This window comes from Marmota monax, unplaced genomic scaffold (assembly GCF_021218885.2).
Source record: "Marmota monax isolate L192 unplaced genomic scaffold, Marmota_monax_Labrador192_F-V1.1 WCK01_AAM20220418_F8-fsc00042, whole genome shotgun sequence".
NCBI lineage: Eukaryota > Metazoa > Chordata > Mammalia > Rodentia > Sciuridae > Marmota > Marmota monax.
Window position 1 is genome coordinate 1,826,510 of NW_026693008.1, and position 24,935 is coordinate 1,851,444.

At 43.3% G+C, this 24,935-nt stretch overlaps 1 long non-coding RNA gene across 8 annotated transcripts in view; it reads right to left on the bottom strand.

Annotated features, from left to right (window-relative positions):
* LOC124098120 (uncharacterized) overlaps positions 1 to 24,935 on the bottom strand; it is a 272,483-nt gene that overhangs the window by 66,546 nt on the left and 181,002 nt on the right. For 4 of the 8 annotated variants that reach the window (XR_009227561.1, XR_009227556.1, XR_006853474.2 and 1 more), the window contains one exon: positions 364 to 5,595. The exons of 3 other annotated variants lie outside the window; for them this stretch is intronic. This is a non-coding gene — a long non-coding RNA (uncharacterized LOC124098120). Of the gene's footprint in view, positions 1 to 363; positions 5,596 to 24,935 lie in introns of those variants that run through there. One more of the 8 variants, XR_009227559.1, reaches the window with a different exon arrangement.

Consider the following 24,935-nt stretch of genomic DNA (forward strand, 5'->3'; position numbering starts at 1 on the left):
GCTCTCAGTCTTCAAATTTCACTCTCCTGGTTGCTTAAAAAAAAAGGGGAGGGGGTGTTGGTGGGGGGTGCTTATGGAAACACATAAAACACACAGAATTAGTTGTTTTTGATTGTCATGGCAAAATGTCTGACAGGTACGCGGTGCTCTTCGGAAGTCTCAGTCTACAGATGGCCTGCTCCATTGCTTTGGGCTCAAGACAAGGCCCGACATCACTGCAGAAGGGTGAGGTAGAGGAAACTGCCCGGCTTATGGCAGCCAGGAACCAGAGAAAGGGAGGGGGGGGGGAAAGGGCCACAAGGGAGACACACCCTTCCAGGGCAGGACCCCAGTGACCCACCTCCCCCAGCCACGCCCCACCTGCCTGCCTTTACCACCCAGCTGGTCCATTCACCTAGGATGGACTGATCAGGTGACAGCTCTCACAATCCAGTCATTTCACCTCTGGATATTCCCGCATTAACCCAGGAGCTTCTGGGAAACACCTCACAGCCAAACCCTGACACTTACATAAACCAGATTGTCCACTGGTTTTCCTTCAACTGAACGGATCTAGCTAGCAGTAGGTTTACTGTTGTTCAGAAGTTTTCTGATGTGTGTCCACCTTTCCGCCTTATTAATCACAGTAAACACGATGACTCATATATTACTTGTAATATCATATACCATACTATGCCTGTAACTCATCATCCTTCTCGCTTGAGTTCTCAATGTAATTTACCTTTGCAGAGATTGGAGCTGGAACCGAACTTTCTATTGTTCCATTACATCCCCTTGAATGTGTTGGAGAATCTTTTGAAATTGATTTTTATGTTATCATCTCATTTTCTATATACGGAAGTTTCCTTGTGAGCCAGCCGAGGTATAAATTGCTTTAAATGAATGATGTATTTTAATGCTCATTAGTGTTTTCTCCTCTGCAAAGATGAAGAAACTGAAGCCAGGTGCAGGGGTGCACACTTGTGATCCCAGTGGCATGGGAGGCTGAGGCAGGAGGATCGCAAGTTCAAAGCCAGCCTCAGCAACTTAGCAAGGCCCTAAGCAACTCAGGGAGACCCTGTCTCTAAATAAAATACAAAATAGGGCTGGGGATGTGGCTTAGTGGTCGGGTGCCCCTGAGTTGAATCCCCAGTACCCTCACCCCCCCCTAAAAAATGAAGAAACTGAGGCTCAGATAAGTTAAGTGACCTTTCTGAGATTATTTAGTAAGTACCAGAACTGTGACTGAACTCTAAGTGTGTTAAAGTATACAGCCTTGCACAACATCTCACCAAAGACTTGAACTTTGGGGACAAGTTATTTGACCTCTCTGGGCATGTATATACTTATGTGCAAAACTCGGGTAATAGTGTCTCCCCTCCTAGGTCAAGGTCCTAAGATTATGAAAAAGTATTTATCAACTATAAAATGAAGAACACCTGTACTGTGCTATTGTTAGTATAGGTTCTTCAGCAGTGACATCTCTAATTAATTACACTCCGGTGAATGGATATATTGTTCTTTGATTATAGGTGGAAAGCCGCAATGTCCACCACAGGGAAGATATTGGTACAAAACCTCCTGGCTTTGGACTTGATCCAGTATGGCCTAGTCTTTGAATTACCAGGAGCTTAGGCAAAGGGACTCTGGCTAATGACATCGCCAACTCACAGCCCCTTACTATTGACCTCAGTTTTGATTCTCTTGCTTGTTTGGCAAGTGAGCAGACCTTCAGTAATTAAATAATTTTCTCATTTGCCTTTAAGACTACTACATTGTTTGTTCAGGAGGCTTGAGGTCGAATAGTGGATAATAATTCCAAGGGGCTCATGGTACTCTTTTTTTCAACTTTGGGGTAATCTTTCTGAACACCTTTGTTCGTTCTATTCCAGCTATTAGGATGTGAAAGGGACTTTTTGTGACTTACGATTCTCTCTTCTGAATCAGAGCAAAGAAGACTAAAATGGACTTAATGCATATCTGTTCTGAATTGGCCCTATGTTCCCTGGAAACTAATGCAGTGTGTCCACCAGCAGAGATGACATTAAGAAACAACCTTGTCTTCAAAAAGCAAAAGCCCTGCCAGGGTGAAACGTTTTTCCAGGGACATTAAAATTCAACATTTCATAGAATTGTTCAACACCATATTCACATTTAACTTTTAATTTTTTTTTCAATCTAGAATAAAAATGCTTCCCTGGGTCCAACAAGGGCTTCTTCAAGGAAAACTTGCAAAGACGGTGATTAAGTCACTTGGAGCTGAACTTTCAGGCAGCTTTGTTGAATATTCATGATGTTTAATTTTTAAATCTCTCTCAAATGGAATTCCATGGAGACATGGTGCAGCTAAGAGGCAAATCAGTCAAACGTAACCACAGACATTATCAGAGTGATCCGAGCCCCCTGCATTCCCTCGAGAGCCACTTCTGAAGATACAATGATGGAATGAATGCGCATGACCAAATAACTTACAATTAGCTAGAACATACTGGAAGTGACTACTTACATAAACATTTGTAAAAATTAGATGTCTGGTTCTGGCTGGGTTGAGTGGACCCATCACCAGGGAAGACATATTCTTGACTCTCTCAATAGATTTGACTTGTCTCGCTTCTTTTCTAGAAAATACTATTCAGCAAGCAGGAAAAAAATAAGAGAGAGACAGAAAGGTTTAACAGTCTCAGCACCCTGAAGGAAGAGGAAAAACTTCCTTTGGTTCTCATTTTCAAAACACCTGATCCCACTGTCTGAGGCACCCTGGCAATAAACAAACAGGAATTGCAGCTGGATGCAATGGGGCATGCGGCTCAGGAGGCTGAGGCAGGAGGATCGAGAGTTCAAAGCCAGACTCAGCAAAAGTGAGGCCCTAAGCAACTCAGTGAGACCCTGTCTCTAAATAAAACACAAAACAGGGTTGGGATGTGGCTCAGTGGCTGAGTGCCCCTGAATTCAATCTCTAATACCCACCCATCCCCGCCAAAAAAAAAAAAAAAGAATAATTATTAAGCAAAAGATAAAAACAAATAATCAAAAAACTCAACCCATTTAACTGGGACTTCACATCAGGGAGAGGTCACATGAAATATATGGTCCAAGAAGTATTTACTAGTATGTTCTCCCTGTCACCATCACAGACTTGGACTTTAAAATCCCACCCACGTGCTTACTACACAATGATAAAGCCAAGAGAAGATAAACAAAACTGTCCATCTGTTTTCATTTACACAGACATTCAACTTTCCATATTAAATATTGTAATCTTGCTGAATATATAGCTAACATGCCTCTTTGGGGAAGAGAATTCCAGAAGAGAAAACCTAAATCCTTTAAAATGGCAACATACCATCCAAAAAAGATAAACCATTGGAAATTTGATGAAGCTGCCTTTTGTTTCTTTTCTGAAAGGGGAAGAATATCTTGATTGTTTTTGCTGAGTATAAAAGCAAGCCCTACTTCTAATCCTGTTTCTCACTGATGAAGCCTCCCAGGATCTGGTAGAAGATCGATCTTATCATATAGAACTGCCTTTTGAATTTGATGGATTCAAAGAAGCTATAATTGAAAAAACTTAACCCAACTTTCAGAATCTACCCCAAATATCTCCATGGACTCTCTGGTGCCTCTGAGTTGTAGGCCTGGAGGTTTTCTTAAAATTTTTCTTCTCTTTCTCTGGACTCTGTGTACACATCAGAACGCTTTGTACCATGAAGAAACAGTATAAATAAATCATGTAATAAAATGACCTTTCCCAAATCACGTTTTGGCTAGAAGATGCTTTTTGCAGCTGTCTCCTTGCTCGGATTGCAGAGGCCAGTGACAGTGGAACTTCCACAAGCCCTGCGAGGAGCCGGACATGCCGTGGAATACAGTTCTGGGGAAACTCAGTTCAGTCTACTTCCTTTTCAAAGTTTTGGCAGATCAAACATGTATACTGCCCAGGAACCCGGGCAGAGACAAACAACATCCTTATCTTTGTGCTTAAAGTTTGCTTCTGGACAGATGAAAGTCGTCCTGGGAGAAGGACCTTGAGAAAGGGACCCTGAGAAGGATTATTTATTTATTTATTATTGTCTTTGTTTATTGGCCTGGGTAAGATGGCTGATTGTGTTGTCCTGGGAATTGCTGATCACAGTGACATGTAAATAAGGAAACGGCTTAGAAGGTGACATGGGACTCCTGCTTTTCTGCTGTGCTTCTGCTCAAAGATGGGTCAGGCCTGCGCAGGCCAGGAAGTGAGATGCAGCTACCCCACGGGGCTGGGGAGGGGGAGTTCCTGTTCTGCAGGTGAGAGGGGGAGGGGGAGTTCCTGTTCTGCAGGTGGGATGGGGAGGCTCTGTCAGACCACAGTGCCTACGCCACAGCATTTCTAGTCATTCCAGAGCACAGCCTCGCCACGTTCATTAGCAGAAAGATTGGAAATCACAGAGACAGAAATATCCAAAGGGGATTGGCTGAGCTGTGGAGGACCAAAATGCTGCCATTTTTTTTATAAATCAATTTTCTAATTTGGTTCTAGCTGGGCTGTTGTATATCATGGGGAGTGGGACAAGATGCAGAAATTTAAGCTACAAACTCTCACAGCAGTTCTAGAATGTTCCGCCTTCTTTGCTTTAACTTCGGAAGTCCCTAAGCGGTATGAGCTTAGGGTCCCCAGGCTATTGAGGAACTAGGACCCAAATAAGGAATGTCGAATGCACCCTCCAATAGAATTGCTCCAACTCCCTTGCCTTGATGTGCCCCAAACTTGCTTATGTATAAAAGCAAAAGCCCTGCTGTGCTCGGGGCTCAGACTTTGGGAATTATCCCTCTAGGTCATGGCACAACTAATAGAGGGTTGCTTCCAGATCTTGGTGTCCTGACCCCCATTTCCCACTACAAACCTAGAGATGTATAATTCTAACAGCTGAACATGAAGACATCATCGTGAAGATAAAGAGGATTTTTCATGGGATCACGTATCATTGAGGCTGAAACCAACCTACAGTGTTAATTTTTATAAAACTAACATTTTAAAATGAGAAAACAAATATAGATACACCGTGTGCAGCAGGTCCAGAATATCACACGCTGGCTGACAGCTCAAGTGCTCTTGTCTTGACTCTCATCTTACTTCATCCCTGCAAGTTTTCCAGATCTTTCCTCTGCCTCACTTCAACTCACAGCCTCTACCTTGGTACAAAAGAAGGAGTGGGCCGGGTGAAGTGGCCCATGCCTCTCATCCCAGTGGTGCAGGAGGCTGAGGCAGGAGGATCCCAAGTTCAAAGCCAGCCTCAGCAACTCAGTGAGGCCCTAAGGAACTCAGTGTAGACCCTGTCTCTAAATAAAAAAAAAAATACAAAATAGGGCTGGGGATGTGGTAAAATGCCTGGAGTTTGATCCCCACTATGCGCCCCCCCAAAAATAAGGAAAAAGAAGAAGGAATAGGAGGAAGGGGGAGCCGGAGGAAAGACAGAGACATTTTTCTTGACTTTTCAATGAATACTCTCCATTTCAAGATGGTAGACTGAACACAAGCGGCGACCTCCTCTTCCAGCTGTGACTCTTCCAGAAATGTGTACCCAACCGTGCTACAAGACCAGAGAGGACTCCCCAGGGGCCATCCACGGGGAGGAATCCCTGCAGGTAGAAATTAGGTCAAATCAGACCAAGGAGTGAAAGGACAGCCCCACACGTGCCTGCAAAAGTCTGTTGACGCTCTTCCACGTTTCAATCTCCTTCTCTCCACCCACGCTGAATCGGGGTCCAGTTCTTCCCTCTACCATGCCTTAGAAGTACACTTACTGTTTATTCCTATAAATTTTAAAAAAAACAACCTTCTTTTCATTATTACCCCCAAGGAAATTTTGAAGCCATATTTCCCTATTCATCCCCAATTCATGATTTTGTTGTTGTTTCCTGGGATTGAATCTAGGGAGGTTTAACCTCTGAGCCACATCTCCAGCCCTTGTTATTCCTTTATTTTGAGACAGAGTCTTGTTAAGTTGCTTAGGGCCTTGCTAAATTGCTGACACTGGCCTTGAACTTGCAATCCTCCTTCCTCAGCCTCCTGAACTGCCGGGATTATAGGCGTGTGCCACTGCGCCTGGCCCCCGTGAAATTTTGGTACCACAAATGTACTATATATCTGTTTATGTACTGGATGTAGATCTCTGCTTTATAAATACAAAGAGTAAGAATTTTTTGTCCCCATGAACTGATTTTTGCCCTACTGAAATTTTTGTGGTTTGCATCTAGAATGTCCCCCAAAGACTCATGTGTTCAGAGGGAGGGCTTTTGGGGGAAACACTTGGATCATGAGGGCTCTGACCAAATCAGTGGATTAATCCATTGATGACTGAATGGACTTCTGGGGTGGAGGACCTAGTTGGAGGAAACAGTTCCTGGGGGCGTGCCCTGTAAGGATTTCTCTTCTATTTCCTTCCCTTGTCTTCTCTTCTATTCTCTTGTCTTCTCTCTCCTCTTCTCCCTGCACACACACCCCTCTCTCTCTCCTCCCCAGCTGCCATAAGCTAACAGCTTTCGTCCGCCATGATGTTTCTGCCTTGGAGTCAACTAACCCTGGACTAAATGCTCTGAAACCATGAGCCAGTATAAATCTCCCCTCCTCCAGGTTGCTATCATCAGGTATTTGGGTCCCAGCAGTGAATGTTGTCTAATGCAGGCGTGGTATTGCCCCCTGGATCGTGTATCTCATATACCCCAAGGATCATGGAGCATCTTCTGAAAGGAGCATCTGGCCCTTCTCATGCCGTGCCCTGGCAGTGACCAGCATTCTACCCCTCAGCGTGGCCAACCCTGGGCACATGATACCTGTGATCAGGTTCCTTTTTCCTTAAGTGCCCTAGGGGAAAGCTTCCCAGGGGAAAAATCCAGTGGCCACTCATGGCCTAGAAACTTTTACTCCTGTTTTATTTGTCCTCCTCGGGTCCCTAGAACATATTTTGCCAAGCTGATTACCCTTAGATAGACCACAGAACATGGCTGTTAGTATACAAAAGAAATCATCATAGTTGACAGTCCCTGAGATGGCTCCAGGGATCTTTTCATCTTGCTCTCTGAGCCCTGTAGAGTCCCTTCCTTCTCTCTGAGTGTGGGCCAGACTCAGGGACTCACTGGCAACACACAATTTGTAGAACTTAGGTGACATTGCTTCCAAGGGTTATAAAATAACTGTGGAATCCATCTGGGCATCTCCCCCTCTCCGTCCCTCTCTGTCTCGTACGTGTCCCACACACTTTTAGGGAGGCTAGCTTCCAGGGCTACGAAAATGTTCTCATGGTGTGTAACTGAAGCCTCCGACCAAGAGCCACACGAACGCGCCACGAAATGGCTCCTTCTAACTCGCGCACGCCTTGGATGACTGTTCCCCGGTTTGTGCCTTGACTGAAGTCTCAGGAGAGATCTGAGTCAGAACCATCCAGCTACATTGGCTGCAGATTCCTGACCCACAGAAACTGTGAGCTGGTAACATGATTGCTGTGTTTAGCCCTTAAGATCTGGAGTCACTTGTTCTGGTTTAGATGTGAGGTGTCCCCAAAAGCTCACATGTGAGACAGTGCAGGAAGGTCCAGAGGAGACTTGACTGGGTTGTGAGAGCCTCAACCCACTCAGTGAATTGATTCCCCTGATGGGATTAACTGGGTGGTGGCTGGAGGCAGGTGGGTGTGGCTGGAGGAGGGGGCATTGGGGGCGTGGCTTTGGGGTCTCTATTTGTCTCTGGAGAGTGGAGTCTCTCTCTGCTTCCTGATCACCATGTGAGCTGCTTCCCTCCACCACACTCTTCCTCCATGATGTGCTGCCTCCCCTCCAGCCCCGAGGAATGGAGCCTGCTGTCTATGGACTGATACCTGTGAAACTCTGAGCCCTAAAAATAAACTCTTCCTCCTCTATAATTGTAAGTCAGGTCTTTAGTCACAGCAGGGAAAAAGCTGATTAAAACTGTACCTAATATGTTCAAATCAATTTTCAAGTTTTCTTTCTTCCTCCACTATCACTTGCCGACTGGTCCACCTGTTCGGTATCACTTCGATGGCAATTTACTTTAGGTAGACATTAGACCTAGGACTGAATGCTCTACCAATCCCAAAGTAAATACCACCCTGTCACATTCTCATTTGGTTTCCTGTGTTATTGGTAAGAGAAGAATGCTAGATTTAATGGAACAAATGTAAGTTCAAACGAGTGAAGCAATCATATTTGGTTGTCTCTTTTTACGTTGATATTTCAGAAAATTTTGCCTAATAGTTCATTTTTTTAATTTTCAGAACAAATACCTGATAGATACTTTATAAAGAAGAGATTTATGTATCTCACAGTTTTGGAGGCTCTAAGTCCCACATTTTGGCCCTATCTGTTTGGCCTCTGGTGCAAGGCCCCTTGACTATATCAAAACATGGCAGGGGAAGAAGGGGCCAAAGCCCACAGATGGCCTCACTTTAGAACAACCCACTCTTTTGAGAACTGACTGCATAAGACCAGCACTAATCTCCAGGAATGGCACCCCAATGGCCTAATCCACTCAGCCACCTCTTCAAGCTCCACCACCTCGAGAATCCAGCCCCAGGGCTTGAACCTTTGGGGACAAAACACATTTAAACAATAGTAACTATATAATAACACTTCATGAATTCCACTCTCAACAATCCAAAACTTATTTTCAAGAGCACAAGTAACAATAAGTGTTGGCGAGAATGTGGGGGAAAAAAGGTACACTCACACATGGCTGGTGGGACTGCAGATGGATGCAACCATTCTGGAAAGCAGTACAGAGAGTCCTCAGAAAACTAGGAATGGAACCACCATTTGCCCCAGCTACCCCATTGATTTATACCCAAAGAACTTAAAATCAGCATACTATCGTGATGTGGGCTTATAGCAGCTCAATTCACAATAGCTAAGCTACAGAACCAACCCTTCAACAGATGAATGGATAAAGAAGATGTAGTACATATACACAATGGAATATTACTCAGCCACGAAAGAAGAATGAAATTATGGCATTTGCTGGTAAATGGATGGAACTGGAGACTATCATGCTAAGTGAAATAAGCCAATCCCAAAAATCCAAAGACCAAATGGTTTCTCTGATATGCAGATGCTAACTCACAATAAGGCAGGTAGAAGTTTATTGGATTAAACAAAGGGAAATGAAGAGAAGGGAGGGGGATAGGAATAGGAAAGACATATGAATACACACCATGTATAACCACAAGAATGGGATCCTAATTAGAATAAGTTATACTGTGTGTATGTATAATATATCAAAATATACTCTACTTCCACGTATATCTACAAAGAACAAAATTTTAAAAAGCAAGTCAGAAATTATAATTATTTATATAGAGTCTGAGGAACTACTTCCCTTGGTGATTTTTATAAAGAGGTAGCTAAGAAAAGTGTGGCATTAAATGTCCCCCAGTTTGCAATAACAGTGTTTTAGGACAGCAGTATCTTGACCTACACCTAAACAGGAAACTGATATATTCAAACGGCCTATCTGTTCATCAAAATAGGCCCTGTGAGGGCTCCACATGATTCTATTTTTTCCCAGTTAATATAATTTTATTCTTTCCACCCTCTAGTTTGATTGATTCATTCATCCATCAAATATCAAAAAGATAATAAGACTTTCTTTTTTTACTCATATTTTAATTAAGATATGTTATTAATACAGAATTGTCTCTCCCTTTACTAATTCTAAATTAGCCAGTAATTTCTTTGAGACCATTTGAATCTCTTTCTTGTCTTGGACCTACTAGGGTCAGACTGGTTTGATTGATTCCTGTAGAACTTGCTTCCTTTAAAAAAATTATAATAAAAGGCAGTTAAAATTTTTCTGTGATGAACAAGAAACCTAGAAGATAATTTCCCCCAGCTATTTTGACTGATTGCATCACATTAATATAAACATATTTTATGGAGCAAGAGTGTGAACAACGACTAATCTGGTTGAATGAACCAACAGGGCGTGGTACCTGGACAACAGCTACCGTGTCCCATGCTGTTCACCCTCAGCGGGCACACGTCCTGGTGTGGAGCAGGCTAGGTGTGGGTTGATACCGCAGGAGGAGTACCTTCCTTACCTACCCCAGCTAGAGGAGGGAAGGTGAACAAACGTTTTTGCAGTTTTGCAGGACTAGGGGTAGGTTGCACCCCTTACAAGCGAGTTATCCAAACCCTCTTGGTCCTGGTTGACTCGTTTTCAAAACAGAAGGAAATCACAGCTCCTTTGTACCATTGTGAAGTGCAATGAAGTAATGCTTAATTCTGAGCCCGGGGCCTGACCCATCGTAAATGCATGACAAATAGCCAGGTGGTTATGGAGCTGATAAACTCGAACCTTCTTTGTAAGAAAGAGGTTACTTCGGGTAGCAATCACCAAAGCACACTTTGAAGAAATGAATTACAGTTGAGTGCCGCCAGACACTGACAAATCAGTCATCTAAAGACCACATATATAACAGTGGTCCCAAAAGATGACAGTGCCTAGTGACGTTGGAGCTGTCTTAGTTCGTGTAAGTACATTCTATGACATTTGCACAAAAATTGAATGCCCAGATGATGCTTTTGGGGGGTGGGGGTGGGGGTAGGTACTAGGATTGAATTTTGGGACACTCAACCACTGAGCCACATCCTCAGCCCTATTTTGTATTTTATTTAGAGTCAGGGTCTCCCTGAGTTGCTTAGCGCCTCGCTAAGTTGCCAAGGCTGCCTTTGAACTTGTGATCCTCCTGCCTCAGCCTTCTGAGCTGCTGGGATTACAGGTGTGTACCATGGTACCTGGCCCGAATGATGCTTTTTTGTTCAGAGTGTCATCCGTTTTAAGAAAATGGGTTAAGTTAAGCAACACATGACTGACTGTAGTCCATTTTTATTCCTTCTCTTCAAAGCATTAGTTTTAAATCTTATGGAACTTCCCTTTTAATAGGAAAACATGGTCAAATGTCAATTTATGTTGCCTAATCTAATGATACCTTTATGTTCATGAAGTTACACTCAAATCACTTCTATATCCATGGAGAATCTCATGTCCATATAAGAATAAGCTAATTATAGCTTCCCCTATAAGTCCTATAAAACTAGAACATCTATGTTTGTTTTTTTTCCAAGGCATGTATAGATGCAAACGTGGAAAATATTCGTCTGGTTATCTTTCCATCTTACTCACATGGTAGTCTGTTCTGATACACAGATAGGTCAAATATTTATTGAGAGAGTTGAAGTTGAAACTTCAATTAACTTCCTGACAGTTGCCCATTAATGTGTTTTAATCAATTTCACTAAAATTGGTGTCAATGTTTGGGGGCATCCCGTCAGCGTGGAGAGGCAATGAAGCAGAAGCACTTTTTTTTTTTATGTATTCAGTCAGGGTCCCGTTTGTCTATTTTAAAAAGAATTTCCATCTCAAGGGTTATTTGTTGTCTAAACCAATCAATCAAATCTGTCATTGTCTCCAGCCTTCTAGTTATGCAAATGTGGAAGCCCATGTTCATGGGTAGCACAGTGGAAGGGCAGAACATGGGTCTCCAGACCTCTGGCTACCACATCAGCTCGTCTAAACATCCCTCAGTTAAGGGTAGAATATTCTTTAATGTGTTTTTATTATCTATCAATTTATTTACCCATTATAGTTAGCCCTCACCAAAACCCATGAAAATGTATTCTATTTTTTTTCTATAGAAAATGAGGAGAGTTAAGTTCAAAGTATTTAAAGTGATTCACCCCGAGTTTCCACTCAGACCAGACATTCTAGGCCTAGTCTAAGAGAGTGGTTCTGGCTAGGATGGTTTTGCTCTCTCTTCCCAGGGGACATCTGGCACAGTCTAGAGACACTTCGGATTGCCACAGCTGGGGAAGGACACTGCTGGTTCCTAGAGGTCCTGGCTGCTAAGCACCCCACCTTGCACAGAAGCAGCTGAACACACACCCCAACACGCAGTCACCCAGCCCCAAATGTCCAGAGGGCCACTGTTGAGAACTTCTGACCTATAGTCTCTGGCACTGTCTGATGGAATTCTCTACGATGGTGGAAATGTCCTACTGAATACTTGAAATGCACCTAGTGCAGCTGAGGAATTATTTTCCCTTTATTTTTAAACCATTTTAAATAGCCATGTGCATCTTGCGGCTAATCTGCTGGACAGGGTGTGTCTCACCTGACATACAAGTACTTCCTTTATTATCTCTCTATACACACAGCACTGGCCTGAAGCAATTTCCAAAGAATGGTCTCATATAATGATTCCATGTTGAGATATCCCACAGATGGCTTAAATGTCCCCAACCAAATCCTGCTCAGTTTCCATGTATCAACTGCCTCAGATGTTGGGAGTTCAAATTTTAAAGACCCCCCACCCCTGCCCTAGATCAATTAGTATCTAGACAGTAACAAATAAATTAAATGATCATTATTAGCAAACTCTCCTACCCCAAATCCCATACATATCAATATCTTAGTAAATATGTACATGGTTGGATTTTGAAAGGTAAAATTTCTGTGTGATTTTTGGAAGCACATTTTTCAGTGTCTCCCAACATCCTGAAGCTCTAGCCCATGTCTGCTCCTTCAGGTGGCTCTGGAAGGCAGGTGGAGCAGCCCACCTGCATGAGGGTCCAAGGGGCTTGGTTGACATCCGCATCAGTGGGTCTCTTGAGGCTGATGGGTGGTCTGACTCACATCTCTGCTGCTGGGAAATACAATGAGTCCTTCAATCTCAAGGGTCACTGTGTCAGAGGAGAGGTGCAGCCTGAAAAGACTCTGGGTGCACTACTGGAATGAGAATCAGGTTATTCTTTTGGGGGGGGGGGTACTGGGAAGTAAATCCAGGGCACTTAACCACTGAGATCCACATCCTCAGCTCTTTTTTATATTTAGAGACAGGGTGTTGCTGAGTTGCTTAGGGCCTCACTAAGTTGCTGAGGCTGGCTTTGATCTCATGATCCTCCTGCCTCAGCCTCCTGAGCCACAGGGATGACAGGCGTGTGCCATCACACCCAACCTAGGTTATTCTTGTGTTAATACGATAATGATCTTGAGTCCCTTAGGGACAGGGTTTGGGAGCAAAGAATAAGTCAGAATAAAGATAAGCAGGATGGTGGCCTTTCTTTTCCTATCTTCCACTGGACTTCAGCTCCATTATTAATGCTTCTAGAAAGGTCTAATTCCAGGAGCATGTGTAAACTAGACCTCCAGCCTCATCCTTCTGCCTCATTGTTATCTTATTACCTTAGGCTTTTTTTTTTTTTGGTACCAGAGATTGAACCCAGGGGTGCTTTACAACTAAGCCCCATCCCCAGCCCTTTTTATTTTTTTATTTTAAGACAGGGTCTTACTGAGTTGCTTAGGGCCTCCCTAAGTTGCTGAGGCTGGCCTTGAACTTTGCAACCCACTTACCTCAGCCTCCCAAGTCTCTGGAATGATAGGTGTGCACCACTGGGGCTTGCTTTGATTTTCTTTACAACACTTCTATAAATTATCAATTACATATTTGTAGACTTACTACTTACTTTCTCTGTGTTTCTCACAGTAGAGAATAAGGTCTGTGAGGGGAGAGAACATTTCTGTCTTGTTCACCAGAGCATATTCACAAGCCAGATTGTTGATTGCACATTGTAGATGCTCAATGTCCATTGGTTGGGTAAGTGAATGAATAAAAACAAAATTAACTTGTGTTAACATGCCACCAATTCATCTTCTAAGTGGCATAAGTTGTAAAGCACAGTCAAAAGACATGTTTCCACATACTCAAGAATGAATGTTCCCAACTTGTGTTTTCTTCCCCCATCTGGGAGAATTTTGACTCAGAAGATGTTTTCAAATCATATTGTCCCTCATTTCAGGATTCAGGCACAAGGCCTCTAGGGTTGAGGCCACCAAAAAAGATGTATTTAAGCAATGGTTTGAGACATGTCAATGTCAGGCCCAAAGCCCATGTGGCCACTGGTTCCTAAGGACTTCATTTCCAACAAGAGCAATAGAAAGTATGATAGTTGTGGAAATGAGGTTGCCCTGCCCCAAATTCTCATTTAGCATTTGGGTCCCCTTAGGTATGGAGTTGCTGAGACTTTCTTTTTATAAGCAAATTTATTTATTCATTTATTTATTTGGGGGGCTATCAGGGATTGAACCCAGGGACACTTAACCACTGAGCCACATCTCCAGCCCTGTTGCATTTTATTTAGAGACAGGGTCTCACTGAGTTGCTTAGGACCTTACTAAGTTGCTGAGGCTGGCTTTGGATTATCGATCCTCCTGCCTCAGCCTCCTGAGAGGCTTGGATGACAGGTGGGCACCACAGCATCCAGATTTTTCATAAGCATGTATGGTGACATACACATTGGACCAGGAGGTCGGAGCTGAGTTATGATGATTATCAAGGTGATACAGCTTAAGATTAAGCTCATAAACCCTACAGATTTTGGGTGAATTCCCAGGTTGACCTTACTGGTGACATTGGACAAGTTACCTATCCTCCCCAAGCCTGTGGTTCCTCATCAGTGAACTGTGTGATAGTGGCATGTCCATCAGACAGTCCTCGGATAAGCATTTAACACAGGAATCACTCAATTGATATTTATGACACAGGATGATTTCACAAGCTAGCCTATAAGCTCTTCAGTAGTCTTCCCATTAAAAGATGAAGCTGTGTCCCCTTTCCTTGAATCTGGACAAGTTGTGACTTTCTTAACACTGAGAATGATAAAGGTGACACTTTGTGTCTTTGAAGGAAAGGTCAAGAAGACATTAGCTCCTGCTTGTTTGCCAGGACACTGATCCACTGTGGAAGATGCCCCACTTCCTAGAGGGCACCATGCTGCGCAGGGTACCTGGAGGAGCTCTGGCCAGAAGTCCTCCCCAGGTCCAGTCTACAGTCATGCCTCTTGGCAGTAACCCTCTAACCACAGTTGTGTGTCCCTGATAGCCAGCTCACTTCCAGTGGGGTCGTAGCCATCAGAAAGCTGACTCAGCCACCCCACTTCTGCTCTGTCAGAACTCCTGATCTGGCCCCCACCTGTCATCCCAGCAGCTCCGGAGGCTGAGGCAGAAGGATCATAAGTTCAAGGCCAGCCTCAGCAACTCAGTGAGCCCCTGTCTCTAAATAAAATATTAAAAGGGGCTGGGGGTCTTGCTCAGTGGTTAAGCACCCCTGGGTTCAATCCCCAGTACCAAAATAAATAAATAAATAAATAAATAAGAAAGAAAAAGAAATCCTGATGCATAGACTTCAAGAGCATAGTAAAGTATCATTTTTTTAGAGAGAGAGATAATTTTTTTAATATTTATTTTTTAGTTTTCGGTGGACACAACATCTTTGTTTGTGGTGCTGAGGATCGAACCCAGCACCCCACACATGCCAGGCGAGCACGCTACCGCTTGAGCCACATCCCCAGCCTCAGTAAAGTATCATTTTATGCCACTAACATTTGAAATGATTCATTGCATCCAACTGATGTCAGTTATTAAAAATGTGATATTTATTAAAATTATCCCAATGCAATAATAATCATTATTAATTATTTTCAATAATTGAGTATCACTCTTGCCACTTTGTATCCATTCGCCCTTCTCCCGAGAGAAGCTGGGAATTAGTGCATCGTTTCTCTGAGGCTTTGCTCCTCCAGGGATGCCCATCCTGGCCTTGGGCCATTTTCCGACTCACTTTTACTCATCCTGTAAGATTTCAGCTCAGGTATCATCACCTCCAACCAGAAAGACTCCCCATCTGGGCTCAGGGCTCCTCTGCCTTCCCGCAGCCACGAGGGAGTTTCTGGTTGCACTACGCATGCTGCTTTCACTGTGACCTGTGACTCTCTGGGAGCCCCTGGGTGGGCAGGCCTGGCTTTATTGAACAGCTTTCCTGTGTCTTCCATCTGCACAGGGAAACCAGGCACCATGATGCCCGCCTGTCATCCCAACAGCTCAGGAGGCTGAGGCAGGAGGATCCTGAGTTCAAAGCCAGTCTCAGCAACTTAGCGAGGCCCTAAGCAACTCAGGGAGATCCTGTCTCTAAATTAAAAAAAAAAGGAGGCAGGGGGGTTGGAATGTAGTTCAGTGGTTAGCGCCCCTGGGTTCAATACCCAATACAAAAAAAAAAACGAGACCAGCATCCACATGCCATTTCCAGCTGTGTTTATTAGATGCCCTCCATTCATTTCATTTTGTCCCCTGTAGCAACGGTGAGTAGCTGAGCCCATTACTGTCCACGAAATGAGTGACCGCTTATGGTCAGCAGCCAGAGCAGTAAAAGGGCAAATGAGTGTGATAAAGTTGATCTCTCTGCACGAGGCTCTCCCTTGGGCACACTTGGTGCCTGCCCCTGCCAAAGAAGGGAGGAAACGGAGGCTCATTCCTGAGGAGTGAACACCTGGGCAGAGACTCCCTCCCTGGAGGGGGTCAGATGTTGATCCTCTTGGTCAAGTGAGGAGTGCTTTTCTGTATTTCCTATTTGTCTGCGAACGCCAAGTGCCCATGTTCCAGAATCGTTGCTCCTCGGGCACAGAAGCTCTGTAATTTCAAGAGCATCCTATTACCCGGTCCCCTCGCCTCTGTGTCAGTTTTAGGAGAGAGAGAGCAGAAAATCAATCCTTGGGACACACCTGTGCGACCCTGTGAAGGGCGCCCTGTGAATGAATCGCCCTTCATCTCCCTCCTGCCAACGCTATTGCAGCTGAACTGGCACTGACACAGCTGTTCACAGCTGCACACAAGATGTCAGCAAGAACACAATGTCACCCATTTGTCCTCGCGTGCTGCCGCTTAATTTATTTCCTTTGAGGATGGAATCTGATACTGTGTTTTAGCAAAAAAAAAAAAAAATCCAATCAACAAATCTGAAAGACATTCAGAGGTCAGCATCAAGGGGCAAGGAGGGGTCCCGTGTAGGATTCTTTTCTTGGCTCCCTGCCCTTGCCCCTCAAAACACATCGAGCTGAGAGCTGATCTTGGGGGTCAGTGTGTTTTTAATAGACCTCAAGCAGGAAGTGAGCTGAGGTGGAACAAATGTTCTCCAGAACCATGGCCGCCCTTCTCAGCTGGGTCGGCTGACACCAGAACGCTCTTCCCCAGCCAACTCAGTGCAATGTGACAACAATGAAAAGAATTTATTGAGCACCTACTGCACGCCAAACAAATGTGCAGGGCTAAAAGGGCAATAAAAGGTTGCATTTTCATAAGAATAGAAGTTTCTTGTTCCTGGATTGCCCTTCATAGGCCTGGCACAGTTCAGATGTTCAATAAATGTTGAATAAATAGTGTGCTCAGTAAATCAATCTCATAAGCCAATCTAGGTGGGTTGGGAGCAGCTACCCACAGGGCTGTATCAAGACAGATGGAGGCTGCATCCATCCTCAGTGGGAAATGGTTCCTGATTGATTAGTGATGTCTGTCAAGGGCAGGAGAGGGGTGAAATGAAGCATGCCACATATCTGCCCTTGGGGGCTAAACATGCACGATACAGTCACTCAGGCGGACCATTCCTCTTACTTGGTCTTTATATTTTTAGCCTTCTTTCCCCTCAATTTCTAAAACAAGTGGGGTGTCTTGTCAGGGTCCAGTCAGAAATAAAAATTTTCTGTAGTCCTGGTTGCCAATCTTCCAAATCCATTATCTTCCTCTGCTCAGGAGGGAAGAGTTAATAGATTCTGGTTTGAGTGAAATGAATAGCTTGCTGGACAAAGTTCCACTTTGTGACCACTGGGGCTCTGCCTGATTTGTGTAAAATGAAGGACCAGGCAAACGACAAGCTTCCAGAAACCAAGATCTACAGGGTTTGTATTTCCTTGATTTAAGTTGTGTGGCCAAGATTCATCTGGTCATTGGTGTAAGAGAATCATACTGAGTGACATGGGACTTTTCTGTCTGCTGTGAGAAGATCCACACACCCTTTCCCCTCACTTTACACTCCCAGTTTTTTTAATTGTCCAGAGCATTTTAAAAAGCATTAAAACTTAAAAATTTAAATCTCACACTCAACGAACCAGGCTACCCTGTTGCAATTCATGCTGTCAAAGGAAGAGGGTTGAGTCTTGGCACTACTTCCTGGGAGGAGCGATTGCAAAATAACGTATATTTTAAATGTTAGTTTGAATTTTGTAAGGAGTCCCTCCACACTGACCCAAGAGCTCTCAGGGAGTGCCTGTTCTGCCAGTAATTTGGCAAGAAGAAAAAAAAAATCTCACTAACAAAGTTAGAGCAGTCATGCCAATTTGCCCGATCTTTGGGTGATTGGGTCCAAAGATTTGGCACCAAAATGCAGTCGAGTTCTTTCCTTTATACAGTTCATTTGGTTTGAATTTGTCATAACAAGCATGCATTACTTTATAAATAGACAAGAAAAAATTCGTAAGCATACAAGTAAAAATCCATGTGGATATATAATAAAAGGTGATGTTTCCAAAATTACATCTTTCTTTGAGATTAGGGGGAAAAAATGAACCCAGATATTCACAATATGTGTCATTGAGTGGAATCGTAAGTAACTGTATACTTTTTAAAAGCTAAGCAACGAAAGTAAGGGGGAAAGTGTATTCAATTATAAAAGTAAGAGGAAGGCAGGAATGAATTTGATATCCAAACTGCATAATATATTATTCCTACATAATTAATGTGACCTAACATTTGATTTGGTAAGATTCCTCTTTTGCCTATTTCTTCTAGAAACATTTGTTAGAGAAGTAAATAGGAATGGGAGGAAAGTCAGACCTATCTTCCTTCAAAAGCTTAGATCTTCTGGGAATATTTAATTCTGAAAGAAAAGGTGGAGATTCAGATCATGGAATAGTAATTCCACTAGGGAACAGAAACAGGAGTCCATCAAATTTATGTATCGAAAACTTCGCGGCCCTGTGAATGTGCAGTACAAAAAACATATCATCGGGTCTCTGATATACTGAAAACCACTGAACATAATCCACTGGATAAGGTACTGGGCATTTGGAGAATGTACCATCAATTATTTTAAAGCTGCATATTTTATCACTTTTAAGAAAACATTTATCTGGCACACGCTTGTCATCCCAGCAGCTCAGGAGGCTGAGGCCGGAAGATCTCAAGTTCAAAGCCCGCCTCAATAATTTAGCAAGACCTTAAGCAACTCAGTGAGACTGTCTCTAAATAAAAAATCTTTAAAAAGGGACTGGGAAAGTGGCTCAGAGGTTAAGTGCCCCTGGATTCAATCTCTGGTACCAAAAAGAAAAAAAGAGAGAGAGAGAGAGACAGAAAATATCACCATGTATGCAGAGTTGCTCAGAGCCCAGAAGGATAGACATCCTTGACTACAAACTGGAGATAAAAAGGAACCTGTTGGAATTCGGAGGCTGGGAAATAACAAAATTTTGCACAAGGCATCAATCTGAAGAGGTAATTAGGGCCCCTCAGAGACTAATTTTTCAATTAGAGATTTGATTCCAGGCCAAAGGCATGAGAATGGATTTACAAAATGCACTACCACCCACCCTTTTTCTGCTTGAGGGTTCCAATTCCAGGAGAGAATACCAAGAAAATTCAACCCACCATGGGTGAGGGAATCCATGAAGATGAGGAAGAAACAAGATTTGGATTCTGAAACCTTCAAAGAGAATTTAAAAGATCTCAACAGAAAGCTGCTAAAGGGGGTGGGGTATATATAATAACCCAGGCTCTTCATGGTGGGCCTCGGGCCTCAGAAATATTGGTTTGGCTTCAAGACTGGCACTGAGGTTTACTTATTGGCATCCATCAACACTATTGATGATGAGACAGGACAGTTCCTAGGAATCGGGCTTTGCTCCGGAGTTTTCCATTCCTAAGAAGGGAAGTAGGCCCGTGTTCTCCTCCTGCATGAGGTATGGACTGATTTATTCTCTTGAAGGTGAATTCTCCTGAGGACATGCCTCAAGAGAACCTCGACCTAATGCAAACTTAGACTGAAATTACTACTCACTTGAATCAATGGTCATTCTAGATAAATTTGATTTTAGGGAAGTGGTATTAACATTTTTGCATACCAGAGTCTGCAATATGACCCTTTTTAAAAAATTTTGATTTGTTATACAAGACAGCAAAATGCATCACAATTCATGTTACATATACAGAGCACCATTTTTCATATCTCTGGTTGTACACAAAGTAGAGTCACATCCTTTGTATCTTCATATATGTACTTGGGTAATAATGTCCATCGCATTCCACCGTCTTTTCTACCCCTGTGCCCCCTCCCTTCTCCTCCCTCCCCTCCCCTTTTCCCCTTCGCCCTCTCTAGAGTTCAGTTAATCGACCCTTACTCTTGTTCTGCTAAAGTTGGAAGATGGGGAAATTATCCAGGACATGGTCTCCCTTCTTCTGAAATAAGATTTCAGAAGAGCCTGGTACAATACAGGCTGAGGGTCTTACCCAAGAATTCCTGACGCAGTAAATGTCCAATGAGGCCTGAGAATTTCACTTCTCGAAATTTCCTGGGTGATAATGCTGCTGTTGGTCCAGGAACATGCTTTTAAGAACCATTTTTCTCAACCCATTCTCTAACTATCTATACTAAAGGACAAGTTTGGTTTTATTCTTATTTTGTTTTGATTTTCCATCTGACCTGGACTGATGCTTTTGTAAAACACAATAAGAATACATTACTATGAAAAAAAAGAAATGATGTCTAGGTATACAAAGACAAGCCCCATTTAAAAAAAAATATCATTTGACTTCAACATATATAAAATTACTCTTCAAACTGCTCTGAAAATTTCCAAAAGCTGACTGTTAGCACCTCCTGAAAGACCAGCTATAGACAATGAACAGATGGCCTTGGATCCGTGGCCCACTCTGGCACTCTCAGCCTGATTGACAAGCACTGGTTAAAAGAGCCTTTTGATCCTTTCTGTCTCAGAAATTGCTGGAGTAGAATTCAAAGACATCAAGACGAGGCCACAATCTACTATGCTGACAGTAATAGTATCTGTCTGTCTTTCTTTTTTAATTTCTTGGCAAAACTGATATAAAGGGGAAGATGGTGATTTGTCTCAGGGATGGCTCAACAGTTCAGAGAGTTTCCTAGCATTGCTCACCGTGGAACATTCCAGATCTGTCTGAAGACCAAGTCTTTTTTTTTTTTCATTTTTTAAAAATAAATTTATTTTAACTGATACCTAGAAACATAAGAATTATACATATTAATGGGGTAACTTATATTTCAATACACATACATACGTTTCAACATTAAATGTTTAAATTAGATTAAAGCCAGGCATGGTGACACACCCCTATAGCTCAGGAGGCTGAGGCAGAAGGTTCACAAGTTCAAAGCCAGCCTCAACAACTCAGAGAAGCTGTAAGCAACTCAGTGAGACCCTGTCTCTAAATAAAATGTAAAAAGGGGCTGGGGATGTGGCTCAGTGGTTAAGCACCCCTGGATTCAATCCCATGACACCCCCCCAAAAAAATAAATCAGATAAAATATATCTATCTCCTCAAACATGTATCATTTCTTTATGGAGCAAAGTTTCAAAACCTCTTCTTCTAGCCTTCTGAAATGTACAGTACATTACTGCTATCTATAGTCACCGGACCTCTTTCTCTTGTTGCTCAGCATCCATGAATCAACCTCTCCTCCTCCCTTTCCCCAGCGGCTGGTAGCCACCCACCTACTTTCAATTTCTATGACATCACCTTCTGTAGGTTCCACTCGCGGGTGATCAGGAAGAGCTGGTCTTTCTGCGCTGGTTTATTTCACTTAACAATCTCCAGTCTCATCCCTGCTGTTGCAAATGGCGGGATTTCCTTCTTTCCTGTGGCCAGACAGCACTCCATGGAGCATGTTGACCACATTTTCTTTATCCAGTCATTACTCGATGGACATTTGGTCGTTTCCATTTTAGCTGTTGTGAGTAGTGCTACAGGGAACGTGGAAATGCAGCTGTCCCTTCAATATACTGACTTCAGTTCCTTTGTAGGTGCACCCAGGAGGGGGGTTGCCAGACAATAGGGTAGTTCTGTTTTTAGAGGAGGCTCCACCCTGTTTTCCCTAATGGCTGTGCTAATTTACATTCCCACCACCAGTGTACAAGGGTTCCCTTTTCTCTATATCCTCTCCAGCACTCACTGCCATCTTTGGGCAAGGACCCTTCTTACTGGAGGGAGGGGCTTTTTTTTTTCTTTTTGGTTTTGATTTGCATTTCTCTGCTGGAACATTTTTCTAGTAACTGTTGGCCATTTGTTAATCTTTTTTTTTTTGACAAATGTCTACTAAGACCTATTGCCCTTTTTTAAAATGTGTTGTTTTTAGAAACCCAGGACAGTAGAGTGTATTTTGACATACTATACATGCATGGTGTGACTTCCCATTCTTGAGACTGTGCATGATATGGAGTTTCACTGGTCGTGTGTTCATATATGACCATAGGAGAGTCCATTTTCCCATTTTTAAATCGGGTTCTTGGTTGTTGTTGGTTTTTTTTTGTTTGTTTGTTTGTTTGTTTTTGTTTTAGTTGTATATGGACACAATATCTTTATTTATTTTTATGTGGTGCTGAGGATCCAACCCAGTGCCTCCCACATGCCAGGCAAGTGCACCACTGAGTCCCAACCCCAGCCAGGGTTGTTGGTTTTTTGAGCTACTGACTTACTTTTTGGAGTTTCTTTGAAAGGAAGTTGTCAGCCCAAAGCGATTGTGATCAGACTTCCTTTACCTACTGCTGGATTTGCTCCTCCCCCCTCTTAAAACACTGTTTACCAATAGCTGTCAACATATTTTAAGCACCAACCACAGACCAGGACAATGATAGGTGATTTATAATTAACGTATGTGCTTTGCATGCACGTTTCACTTAAATTCTCAACACCACCAGAAGGCAAATGCAATCATCCTTATTTACAGAGGAGAACAAACCGGCCCAGGAGACTGCAACAACTTGCCAGAGATCACAGGGCAGAAGAAGGTACTTAACACCCAGGGCATGTCCTCAGTAGGTGGTTTTGCTGCTTATCTTGCCCAAGGTCTTCTCCTGCAGAAATCCATGTCAGGGCGAGTGGCATGCTTAGTGCAAAGCCTCCTGGAGAGGCACCAGCAGTCCCAGGCTGGGCTCAGGACTCTGCCCCTGACCAACTAGGGGCCTAGGAGTGAAAGAATTCCCCACGCAAAGACACTTCGCTGGGAGAATTCCAATTTTATTGCAAAAAGCTGTGTGCTTATATAGAACTAAGGGGGAGATGGTAGGGCTTAGATAAATGGCAGGCAACCCGTTTATTGGCAAGTTCTTCCAGATATCAGCTCCGGAGCCCAGGAATTAGTTCTCATTGGAGCTAAGGTTCCCCGCCTGCAAGATTTGAAATTGCCGCTGGCGGGAGAGTTCACAGGGGAACTTTTCGCGCCACTGCAGAAAAGAAGAAGGTAGGAAGAAGAGGTTCTTAGGCGCCATGTTGGGGTTTTTTCTCTGGGGTATGGCTGCTGTTTATACTTTTTCCAACAAGGAGAAGTTGTTTCCTCTTTGGGCATCTCCAAGTTCCCATCCAGAGTTTTCTGCAAGAACCAATGTTCCTAAAGGGTTGTGATACATTCTCTGTCACATGGGTTCTGCGGTCAAATTCATGACCGGAGATTCAGATCGCCAGCACCCTAAAGGCTCTGAAAAGATCCCACAGTGAAAACAGTGTTGATAATATTGAACCTACCCCTCCCCAAAACTTGTTGATTGAAAAATCAATTTATTTTAATATAAAACAAATAACTAATGGGGATATTCATGGAACAGAGTGCAGGAAAGAATACTCTAAAGGTTCTTCCAGTTCCAAAATTCCATGAATCTATGACAACTATTCTTGCTCATGGAGAGTAGAAAAAAAAAGAAGGTAGTAAAAAATAATCACAAGCAGGGTATGGTGAATTACAACACACCTGTCATCCCAGGGGCTCTGGAGGCTGATACAGGAGGATTGGGAGTTCAAAGCCAGCCTCAGCAACTTAGTGAGGCCCTAAGCAACTCAGTGAGACTCTGTCTCTAAATAAAATATAAAAAGGGATGGGGATGGGGCTCAGTGGTTAAGGGCCCTTGAGTTCAATCCCCAGTACCAAAAAAAAAAAAAAAAAATCACAAAACAATAATAAGAGCTAACCCTAAGAGTAAGTGCTATCATTAACCATGTGCTTGATCAGACACCCAGACACTATTGCAAGCGCTGTGCGTGTCCTAACTCATGCAATCTTCTAACCACCCTGCTGTAATAATTATAAACATTATTATCCTCATTTTATGACTGAGGCTCTAAAAAGAGCAATTGTGTGTCTCTGAAACTGAATCCTCTCAGGAAGACTTTGGTTCCCTGCAGACCCTCAGAACACTGTCAAGAAACCAAACTGAAGCAGGTCCATCCACCACGGGGTTGTTTTTTTTTTTCTTGAAAGTGAGCTCATTAGCATACCAAAGCCTCTCCCAGGGGGTCTGTCACCTCCCCTGTCCAACATTTTTGGGACTTTCCCTCTGCTTAGCCTGGCTCCTACTCATTACCCTCTTGATCAAGTTATAGACAAAAACAGCCTTCAAATTAGGCCTATTAAGATTTGTTTTTAATGAGGAGATAATTCCTCCACAACACAGGCCAGATTCGTGTGGGTACAATTACGCAATCAAGCCATCCTGGTCCTCCCAGAGCTTCAGCCGGCCTTCATTAACTCCCTGCACTGAGAAGCTCAAAGCAGATAGAGGACCCACTGGGGAGTCCTCCTGTCCCGTGGCCTCTCTTGGCTGCCAGAGTGGGGGCACGCCTATTTCAGGGATTTCGACTCCTCGAAGGCACACATTCAGATTCACAGCACTTGGACATCACAAGAGGAAAGATGAGTGCATTTTTTCCTGCCAGTGTAGGCTGTCTTGCTGTCCTTAAACTCACTTGCCCGCCTCGTCTTTCAGGAAGGGACACTCTGAGGGATCCCTCTTAATGTTTTTCTTTTTTTTTTGTGGGGGGGGGCAGGGGATTGAACTCAGGGGCACTCAAC